The sequence below is a fragment of the Triturus cristatus genome, chromosome 2_1, assembly GCF_964204655.1.
Source record: "Triturus cristatus chromosome 2_1, aTriCri1.1, whole genome shotgun sequence".
NCBI classification, from domain to species: domain Eukaryota; kingdom Metazoa; phylum Chordata; class Amphibia; order Caudata; family Salamandridae; genus Triturus; species Triturus cristatus.
In genome coordinates, this window is record NC_140581.1 from 270432058 (window position 1) to 270443852 (window position 11795).

Sequence of the window (11795 nt, forward strand, 5' to 3'; positions counted from 1 at the left end):
ATCGCCTTCCTCACTGAAACATGGATGAACGCCTCCTCAGCCCCCGACATCGCCATCGCCATCGCCATCGCCATCCCGGATGGATACAAGATCATCAGGAGGGACCGCGTCAACCAGACCGGAGGAGGCATCGCCATCGTCCACAAGAACACCATCCGCATCACGACCGACGCCGACGACACCCTCGCCACCGCCGAACACCTCCACTTCCAGATTCACACCGACCCAAAGACGACCCTCAGAGGCACCCTCATCTACCGACCCCCGGGACCACGCACGAAATTCGGCAAAGACATCACGGACTTCATCAGCCCACACGCCCTCCCCTCCGCCGACTACATCCTCCTAGGGGACCTCAACTTCCACCTGGAGAACAACAAGGACCGCAACACCGCCACCCTGCTGGACAACCTCGCCAACCTCGGCCTCAAGCAACTGGTCAACACCCCCACCCACTACGCCGGCCACACGCTTGACCCCGTCTTCTCATCCAGCAAGCACATCAGCTTCAGCCACTCCACCGAACTCCACTGGACCGACCACAGCTGCGTCCACTTCAGATTCAGAAAAACCACAACCCACCACCACCCGCAACAGGTTCCTCACAGGAGCTGGAGCAAGATGACCGCCGACCAGCTCACCACCTCCCTCAGCCAGAACCCACCTGCCAGCACATCAGACGCCAACGAAGCAGCCCGCAACTTCACGCAGTGGCTGACCGCCTGCGCCGATGACCTCGCACCATTGAAGAACCCTCCCAGCAGACCCAGAAGCAAGAAAGCCCCCTGGTTCACCGACGAACTCAAGGACTCCAAGAAGACCTGCCGCACCCTCGAGAAAACCTGGCTCCACGACCGGACCACTGACAACATGACCGCCTTCAAACACGCCACCCGCAAGCACCACCAGCTCATCCGCACCACCAAGAAGAAATCACTGAAGGAGCGACTGGACAACAACGCCCACGACAGCAAGGAACTCTTCAGCATCGTCAAGGAGTTCTCCAACCCCAGCACCGGCAACAACGACATCACCCCTTCACAAGATCTCTGCGACTCCCTCGCCTCGTTCTTCCACCGCAAGATTGCCGACATCCACAACAGTTTTGGCGCACCATCGACACAACCAACCACCGAACCAACGAACCCCACCGCCACCCTCCGCACCTGCACCACGGTGACCACCGAAGAACACAGCCCGCACGATGAACACCATCCACTCCGGCTCTCCAACCGACCCCTGCCCCCACCACGTCTTCAACAAGGCCGACTCCACCATCGCACCCCAACTCCGGGACATCATCAACACCTCCTTCAACACCGCCACCTTCCCGGAGAGCTGGAAGCATGCCGAACTCAGCGCCCTACTGAAGAAACCAACAGCGGACCCCACCGACCTCAAAAACTTCCGACCCATCTCGCTCCTCCCTTTTCCCGCCAAAGTCATCGAGAAGATCGTCAACAAACAGCTTGCCGCCTTCTTAGAGACAAACGGATCCCTCGACCCCTCGCAGTCTGGTTTCAGAGCCAACCACAGCACCAAGACCGCCCTCATCGCAGCCACCGACGACATCCGAGCCCTGCTCGACAACGGGGAAGCAGCGGCACTCATCCTCCTGGACCTCTCCGCAGCATTCGACACTGTCTGCCACCGCACCCTAGTCCAACGCCTCGACAACACCGGCATCCAAGAGAAGGCACTGAAGTGGATCATCTCATTCCTCGCCGGAAGAACACAGAGAGTCCGCCTCCCCCCGTTTCGATCCGAGGCCACCAAAGTCATCTGTGGAGTCCCGCAAGGATCATCACTCAGCCCCACCCTCTTCAACGTCTACATGAGACCTCTAGCCGCCATCGCACGCCAACACAACCTCAACATCATCTCCTACGCCGACGACACCCAGCTGATCCTCTCCCTCACCAGAGACCCCAACACCGCCAGAACCAGCCTACACGAAGGGATGAAAGACGTCGCCGAGTGGATGAAGAACAGCCGCCTGAAACTGAACTCAGACAAGACGGAAGTCCTCATCCTGGGACCATCACCCTCCGCCTGGAACGACTCCTGGTGGCCCCCAGCCCTGGCCACCGCCCCCAAGCCAACAGACCACGCACGCAACCTGGGCTTCATCCTGGACTCCTCACTCTCGATGACCAGACAAGTCAACGCCGTATCCTCATCATGCTTTCACACCCTTCGCAAGATCTTCCGATGGATCCCAACCGAAACCAGGAAGACGGTCACCCAGGCCCTCGTCACCAGCCGACTGGACTACGGAAACACCCTCTACGCCGGAACCACAGCCAAGCTACAGAAAAGACTCCAACGCATCCAGAACGCCTCCGCCCGACTCATTCTGGACATCCCCCGACGCAGCCACATCTCCGGCCACCTGAGGGACCTGCACTGGCTCCCCGTTGACAAGAGGATCACGTTCAGGCTCCTCACCCACGCACACAAGTCTCTCCACGACCTGGGCCCCAAGTACCTCAACGACCGCCTGATCTTCTACACGCCCACCCGCCAGCTACGGTCTACCAGCCTCGCCCTCGCAACCGTACCACGCTTCCGAAGAGCCATCGCCGGAGGCAGATCCTTCTCCTACCTGGCGGCCAAGACATGGAACTCCCTCCCCATCCACCTTCGGCTGACCCAGGACCACCTCGCCTTCAGGAGACAACTCAAGACCTGGCTGTTCGAGCAGTAGCGGACCCCTTCCCCCAAGCGCCTTGAGACCCTTCCGGGTGAGTAGCGCGCTATACAAATGCTATGATTGATTGATTGATTGATTGACGTCTGGGCATACCCTGCAAACTTAGGGCGAAAAAGCAAACACAAGGAGATGATGGACGGAGTGCTGAAACGTTTCTAACACTGACCCCCAGTCACAGATCTGGGTTGAATCCATCATCATTCTTTAGCTCACTTTGCCACCCCAGTTCAGACACAGGTATATGCAAATCATTCTTGACCCTGTGCCTCATGGGAACAGTCCAGACCGAACTGCCAAGCCATGTCTTCCCTGGACCGGAAACAAGCATCCTGGGACCAGTTTCAGGCTAACAGCCCTCATCAGCCAGACTAGCTTGAATCCAGTGGCAAAGTGAGCAAGGGACCTACGTCTGGGCATACCCTGCAAACTTATGGTGAACAAAGCAAACACAAGGAGATGATGGAAGGAGTGCTGAAACTTTTTTAACACTCACCCCCAGTCACAGATCTGGGTTAAATCCATCATCATTCTTGAGCTCACTTTGCCACCCCAGTTCAGACACAGGTATATGCAAATCAGTCTTGACCCTGTGCCTCATGGGAACAGTCCAGACCAAAATGCCAAGCCATGTCTTCCCTGGACCGGAAACAAGCATCCTGGGACCGGTTTCGGGCTAACAGCCCTCATCAGCCAGGCTAGCTTGAATCCAGTGGCAAAGTGAGCAAGGGAGTGTACCTGTCAAAAACAAAATCTATCGACAGTCTGAACAAGGCAAAGAAAGCATAAGAGCTGAAGTCAGCAAGATGCTGGAGTTAGGGGTTATTGAACCCTCTAAAAGCCCCTGGGTCAGCCCAGTAGTTCTAGTCCCCAAACCTCATACACAGGGTGGAAATAGAGAAATTAGGTTCTGTGTGGACTATAGAGGGCTCAACTAGATAGATAAGTTAGGTGCAGCAACATTTCTAAGTACCTTTGACTTAACTGCAGGGTACTGGCAGATTGACATGGCACCAGGTGCAAAATAAAAGACAGCATTCTCCACACCTGATGGGCATTATCAGTTTACTGTTATGCCTTTGGTTTAAAGAATGCACCTGCCACTTTCCAAAGGTTGGTGAATCAAGTCCTTCCTGGGCTGGAGTCATTTAGTTCAGCAGATCTAGATGATATTGCTGTCTTTAGCTCCACCAAGAAGCATCACCTGATCCACCCGGGGAAGGTTTTAAAAGCCCTGCAAACTGCAGGCCTAACTATCAAGGCATCCAAATGCCAGATAGGACAGGGAACAATGGTATACGTGGTCCACGTTGTTGGTGGAGGTCAACGGCAACACTTACAGCCCAAGATCCAGGCCACCCTGGACTGGTCAGTTCATCAACCCAGACACAAGTCAGGGCAGTCCTTGGCTTGACTGGATACTACAGGGGGTTTGTGAAGGGATATGGTTCCATTGTGACTCCCCTCACAGAACTCTCCTCCAAGAAGATGCCCAAAAAGGTAAACTGGACAGTTAGATGTCAAAAGGCTTTTGACACCCTGAAAGAGGCAATGTGCTCAGCACCAATTCTCAAAGCTCCAGACTATGCCAAGCAGTTCATAGTACAGACTGATGCCTCTGAGCTAGGGATGGGAGCAGTCCTATCCAAGACCAATGATGAAGGCCAAGATCAACCTTTTGCTTTTATAAGCAGAAGGCTTCTCCCCAGGGAACAGCGTTGGAGTGCCATTGAGAGGGAGGCTTTTGCTTTGGTCCCTGAAGAAGCTGAGAACATACTTGTTTGGTATTCACTTCCTAGTTCAAACTGACCACAGACCTCTCAAATGGCTAATGCAGATAAAAGGGAAAATCCTAAACTTTTGAGGTGGTCCATCTCCCTACAGGGAATGGACTTTGTAGCGGAGCACTGACCTGGGACTGTCCATGCCAATGCAGATAGACTTTCTAGGTTCTTCCACTTATACAATAGACAATGAAGACTATCTAGGGAAAGGTTAGTATCATCCTCTTTCATTTGGGGGGGAGGGGGGTTTGTGTAAGAAAGTGCCCTCTTTTTGCATGGTTGCCCCCACTTTTTGCTAAACTGCTGATGTACTTTCACTGAGTATGGGTTCCTGCCAAACAGTTACCCAGGGCCTATGTTCTTTCCCTAAAACTGCATTGAAGACCAAACCAAATTGGCACTCTTAGGCCACAGGTTAGTCCCTTGTAAATGGTACCACAGGTACCAAGGCCACTGTGGCTAGGGAAGGCCCCTAAGGGCTGCAGCACTTATTGTGCCACCCTAAGCGGCACTGTACCTTTACACACACACACTGCCTTTGCAGGCTGTGTGTTTTGGTGCAGAACAAAGTGAAGAGTCGACATGGCACACATCCCTGTATGCCATGCCTACAAACCAGTGCCCAGGCATAGGTCAGCCACCCCTCTAGATGGGTGCAGTGTACCAGTGGTGAGGGTACAGGTGCATGAGCCCTGTACCCCTACAGTGTCTAAGCCAATTATTAGACATTGTAAGTGCAGTAATATCATTAAGAGTACATGGTGCTGGGAGTTTGTTCTAACGAATTCCATAGTACCATAATGGCTTTACTGAAAACTGGGAAGTTTGGTATCAAACTCCTCAGCATATTAAACCCACACTGATGCCAGTGTGGGATTTAATGAAAAATGCACACAGAGGGCATCCTTTAGATGCCCCCTGAAAAACGACCTAACACTAGTGTCCAGGCTGAGTGGCTGCTCGCCAGCTGCCACCATTAGACCTGTTTTTGGACCCCTGGGTTGAGAGCATGTTGCTCTCGGGGGTCTGAAACAATGCACATCCTTGGACAAGGTACCAAGTCTCCTTCCCCAGGATGGGCAGGGTCCAGGAAGGAGAAACTTCAAAGGCTTACCACCTTTGTAAGCCTCCCCAGGCCTTTGCTGCTTCCAGCAACTGGCCCCCACCGGTTCTGACCCCCACTTTTGGCTCCAAGTGAGGAAGGGAGGTGGCCCACCTTTGCTAACCCCACCCCTTGGGTGGGGGAGGCGAGGTGAAGCACAACTCTCAGTCCCCGCCATCTTGCAGATGGGCAGACCCAGCCAACCAGAGTGAGGTGAGTGGAGGGTGGCATAATAGGGGTTGCACCCACCCGAAAGAAGGGACCCATTGGTCCCAACCTTTACCTACCTGTAATGTCCCTAAATCTAGTATTTAGGGGCCACCCTGAACCTTGACTCCTGAGACAAGGAACGACCAAGAAGAAGAGAATAAGAAGGACCGAAGAGCCGTGCTGAAACTAAGAAGAGGGGGACGCCCACTGACTTGGCCCCTGCCCTCGCGGCCTGTCCCCACTTCGAACCTGCTCAAGCGGATTCCCGATGTGTCCTGCAGCCAGTAACCTCAAGAACCCCGAGGACCTGCCCTGCCTTCCAGAAGAAAGACTTTGTCTCCCGTGAGCACTGGATTTGGTTACCTACAGACACTGGCTTCGGCCAAATCGGCGAGTCTGCATCACTCTGCACACAACACTTATGGCCCAAGTTTGAGGGGCCCAACACCACGAGGAAGTCTCCCCTGCAACACTGACCTGAGATCTGGGGCTCTCTGACCTGCTTCGAATCTCCAAGCGAAGCCTGCAGCCTCTTTCTGGAGCATCCTCCCGACCGCGACCGGAGCTGGTAAGGAAAACCCGATGCCTAAAGACATCCCTGCACCCGAAGTCCCACCGCCTTGGGTGGCCCAACCGATGGTGTCCCAGAATCCCCAGGCATCCCAACTTACCTCTCCAACCAGTGTTCACCTTCAGAAGATCTTTGACCCCGAACCTGCAGTCTTTATTGCAACCGTAGAATCGCTATTGAAATCAACAGGGCACCCAACGCCAAAACAGCACCCTGCACTCAGCCGCCCCTGCGCCGTTGTGGGTGTACTTTAGGTGCTAACTCAGATCCCCTTTGCCCTGAGCCTAACACCAGGAGTTTTGCTCCCACAACCCTGTGGCCTGCTCGGGGATAAGGGGCCACCTACAGGAGGCCCCTTAACCCCCATTGGATAACATTGGGCCTCAGCACTCTGCACCCGGCCACCCTAGTGCTGCTGAGTGTGTTTCAAGGGTGCATCCTGGACCCTGGGGGAACCCTGGTTCTAACCCCAGAATACCAACTCCCACAAATATTTACTTACCTGTAAACCGATAACTCTATTTTCCTTCATAGGATTGCATTGACTGTTTTCCTTGAAAATTGTTTTAAGTGTGGAGTTGGTTTGTATGGAACATTGACAAAACTGCAAATGTACTAAAAGTGATTTACTTACCTTTTGTCTAGGAGATGTCTCAGTGTGCTATCCAGGCATATCATGCTGATTAGCAAAAGTAATATGAAAAGTAATCCAATAAGTAACGCACAAATAACTGAAAAATTTACACAGTAACTGAAAAGTAATTTACACACAGTAACTTACCATGTAAACTGCATTTGAACCTGAATTCAATTGTACAATATTGCATAATATTTTGCAAAGCATTTATTTCACTTACCTGCACCAGGCTTGTCTTGGTTCTAGAAATAAAATAATATTTTTATACAAATTAAAGGGGTCTGAGTTCAGTCTTTGAGTTTGTGACATCATTTGCTGATTGAGTGTGTACAACAAATGTTTAACACTACCCTCTGATGAAGCCTTACTGCACGACCACACTACCACAAATAGAGAGTAAGGTGCTATCTACATTTACCTCTGCCTACCTTTGAGGTTCCACTGCACTCTGTGCACACTATACCTCATTTTGGTATAGTATATACAGAGCCAGCTTCCTACACACCTAGCCACCGATTGTCCTCTGCTTATCATCCCCAGACGGATGGTCAAACAGAAGAAGCCAATCAAACAACGGAACAGAGTGTGCCCGCTGTCTGTTAGCCATCATAACCAGTAGTTGGGCTCAGGCCTTACCCTTAGCATAATTCTCTTGTAATAATAGCAGGCATTCAGCACATAACATGACCCCATTCTTTTGTACCCTAAGTGTCCATCCAAGATGTCTACCCTTCCAATCTTCAAACAAAGTACCTGCAGTCGATACATATGTCTCTGAGTTACAAGACATCTGGAAAAAGGCGGTGCTCTACTTACCTAACACAAAGGAAAACATGAAAAAGCACACTGACAATCTTCGAACCCCGGCACCCGAGTATATAGAAGGTGATATAGTGTAGCTGAGTACACGTCATCCAGCGATGCCAGGGCGTAAGAAAATTCCTCCCAGATTTGTAGGTCCTTTCCCCTTCAAGAAAAAGGTTAATCCATTAGCCATGAAACTAACCCTCCATGATGAGTACCGAGTCCAACCAGTTTTCCAAGTTTCTCTCCTAAAAAAACATGTATTCCCACTACCCAACATGTTCCCCCCCATCGCCAATAATAGTTGACTACCATGGAGAATTTGAAGTAAAGCACATACTACACTACTGCAGATGACAGGGACACCTATTTTATTTGGTTGATTGGAAAGGATACCCTCCTGAGTAGTGGTCCTTTGCACCTGCTGGCCATGTGCATGCCCCGTTGTTAGTGCAACAATTTCATGCCTGTTTCCTGGCAAACCCACATCTGGTTAGTTGGCCTTTGTGGGGAGGTACTGTTACGATGCGTGCTTCCTGTGCCGTCTGCACTCCTCCTTTACATTCCAGCCCTCTCTCTGTGGGCGCTGCAGTACTTATTGCGTTTTCTACATGACTCCCTAGGCCTACCTCCATCCACAGCTTGTCGACTATTCATCAGGGTGTTTTATTGTTACACTGTATGGTGGTTTATTATGTATTATGTGTGTACACTTGCCGTCATTGCAAAGGCACGTGTTGTGCTCTGTGATGTGCACACTGAATGACTAAGCACTAGCATGACTCAGCGCTAGGATGACTTAGCACTAGTGTACCTCAGTGCAAGAATGACTAAGCACTTGAAAGCAGCTTTATAAACTGCACCCACTGCCATACTCATCGGTTGGTTTTAAAACAAGCAAGTTAGAGCCATTTGCTTTGCTAATGGTATTGTATAGCAAAGCAAATGGCTTTAACTTAATGAAAGGCGAGACCTATTGCATTTTTAATGCTTATATTTTATAACAGGATGCGTGGTCTCCCCGTTAAACAGTCATACCTAAATTATTAACTGCCCAGTACACTGCTCATGACTCGAAACAAGGCGGGCATTTGTGAAGCGCCCCCATCATCCCACTAAGCAGGCATCCATTTTAAGATGAAATGCACCGTCTGCACAGGGCGAGACAGCGGAAATAAGGACACGAGATGGCTGGCCAGACTCGGCCTAGACGGACTGGCTCGCAGAGGGTGCCCGGGCGGGCAGCGCCATTTCATGGCTTCATGTTTCCCGTTAGTGAAACGCTGCCAAGCCATTACAGGCCTCCACCTGTAGGGGGCGTGCAAGTGAGGCGTTTCCCAACTATTGCAGCAAAGGTGGCCAGGTTCTGTGGAAGTGCAGGTACTGTTCGCGGGAGGGGTATTTTATAAGCATAACCTACATATGTGCATGCATATGCAATGAATTTATGCAGGTCTACGTGATTAAACATAGATGCACAGATCTGAAAACCCGCTTTAGTTTAGTCATGTACATTATTTGGGTACTTACAATGGCATAATTTTAAAGATGCAACCATGGCAAGGCACATTCAAGCTGTGCGCAGCGGATGGCCTGTGCGCGAGTCACACCGAGTCACGTAAGGCATCAGAAATGTGTCCGCATCTGCCAAGCTTCTATTCATATAGCACAGCATGTAGATAATCTGCCGAGTCTATATACATAGACTCCTAAAGGGCCTCGGCTGTGACATACATGCATAGCAATACTACATCTTTCTTTGCATGCGTGGCCAGTGCAATAACATTTACTTCCTAATTGGCAGTTGGCCCCGTGATGACTTCACAAGAAATTACAATAGGGGTCTTACTGTTGTAAATTGGCAGCGATTGGCTTAGCATTAGCGGAATCCATCTTGTATTTAGAGGCCATCTTGTCCATTTTGCGGAATCCATTTTGTATTTCTGACAGCCATTTTGTTTGCCATGTGCTCACTATGTGCTTTGTCCTCCCTCAGTGTTGACTGCTCTTGTAATCTGCCTAGAAACAAACTATATTTAGCATCTTCCACCTTTGCACATGCCCAGTGAGTTTTCAACTGTCCTTGCAGCTGTTAGTAGTATGTAACTGTCAGGATGTGTTTACTAGCATTGGCAAACTGTTAACTCCTCCTACTTGTCTACTGTGCATTTCTATATGACCTTATATGTACATAAAATCTTCTGCTGTACTTGTACTGCCCTCTTTCAAGCCCCTGTGTGGGTATAAAAGGACCATGCTCCTTCTGTTTGGTGTGCTACTTCATTCAATACCGAAGGGTGCTGTGTGAATGTAGTTCCACCTCATGAGGTTTATTAAACTTTGTATTTTCTATTCCAGTTTCTGTACCAACTTTTTCCTATTGGTCTGAGGACTCTGTGCAGAGAAGGGCGAACCCCTTGCACTGGTAGGCCTTGCTGAGGTCCATTTCTACATTACGTAAGAGAGAATAACCATGTGGTGTCTGACCCGGACGACTTTGAAGGAAATGCTGATCAGGGCATAAGTAACTGACCTTTGAGATTTAATCTCCATGAGACATCTGTTCATCAGCAGACATATCTTTCACACAATATGCGCTGAAACTTTAAAAAAATAATAAATATAGTGCTCGCGGTCCCGAAAATGAAAGTGGACCGCGCTTGTAACTTACAAAAAATAACAAATATAGGGCTTACCGAGCGCGGTCACGAAAATGAAAGCGGGCCGCACACGTAACTTACAAAAAATAACAAATATAGTGCTTACCGAGTATTTGAAGGAGGCCGTGTCCCTTCGCAAGTAAAAGATCCAATACTGGTGGGCGGGGCCAAAAGCGGACAGGGTGCCAACCCTCAGTGTAATGATTGCCACCGGTGCAATCATTACACTGTGTTTTGCATAATCCATGACGCAAAACGATGCGCACAAATCAAAAATGCAGGCGGAGCAGCGACACGACTTCTGGAACCGTATTGATTCCAAGAAGCCCTCGCATGCGCGCTGCTAACGCCAGGCGAGACCTAAAAAAACTACCTTCCTGCTTGGCTACTGTTGGGGTTCAACGTCTGCTTCTTGTCCCCATCTCCACCTGGCTTCTTCTTCATGGCAGGAACTTCCCGTCGTCACATGGCTTCCTCTTCACCCTTATCGTTCTGGGGCAATGCAACATCCTTCTTTTCGGCAGCAGCAGTTCCATGTCCCTGCCTACAGACTTTACGGTTCGGCGTGTCAGCCATCCTGAAAAGGAAAGAAGAAGACTTGTGAGTTCTCCCAGCATTCTTTCATTGAGAGACATAAGGTCAGTGCACTGACAGCGCCAGTCAGCTGTGAACACAAAAACTCATATAGACTGCGCATATTACCAAGACTCATTACCCCCGAGGACAATTTAGTTTTGTGGCATCATTTCTTTGTTAAAAACACTCTGCCTATGTAGTAATAGGCGTAAGACTTTGTGGGCTGATAGCATAGGCCTAAAGACATCACCTATGTTGTTAATAGATCCCTCCAGTGAACTTGTTATAACACGATGAGCCCAATACATTTCAAGTATGTTAAAAAGAGATGTAATATGTACAAATGATTTTCAAACATGTGCATATCATGTCTTTTGGTAAAAGCTGTGCTGCTTACAGTTTCAACCTAATTTAATAGTATGTGCTCTATGAAACTCTTTTAAGGCTGTACTCCTCACTGTGTATTTCCCACCAAAAGTGTCTTCTGAGTATATTGGTGAGTGTGTGTTGTTTAATCTATAGTTACTTCCACCAATTGGCAATTTATGTAGTGACTAAGGAACAGAGAAGGCTTGGAGATCTAATTGTACTTTATTATTCCCATAAGGTAGCCCAGCAGTCCCTCAACCTGATCTCCTCAACCCTGCAAGTCGTAACTCTCCCGAACCACCAGGTGCTGAAGTTGCTGATCAGTGTTTGTTCTTCTCCCAACCCTCATCCCTACCCTTATCCCTGGTACTA

The 11795-nt window shown here is 49.9% G+C and overlaps 1 protein-coding gene across 1 annotated transcript in view; it reads right to left on the reverse strand.

Moving 5' to 3' along the window:
- Nucleotides 1–10987, reverse strand: part of LMBRD2 (LMBR1 domain containing 2) — a 440257-nt gene extending 429270 nt beyond the window's left edge. The window contains exon 1 of the mRNA XM_085631040.1: nt 10852–10987. The gene's annotated coding sequence lies outside the window, so the exon portion shown is untranslated. The remainder of the gene's footprint in view (nt 1–10851) is intronic.
- Between the last annotated feature and the right edge of the window lie 808 nt (nt 10988–11795).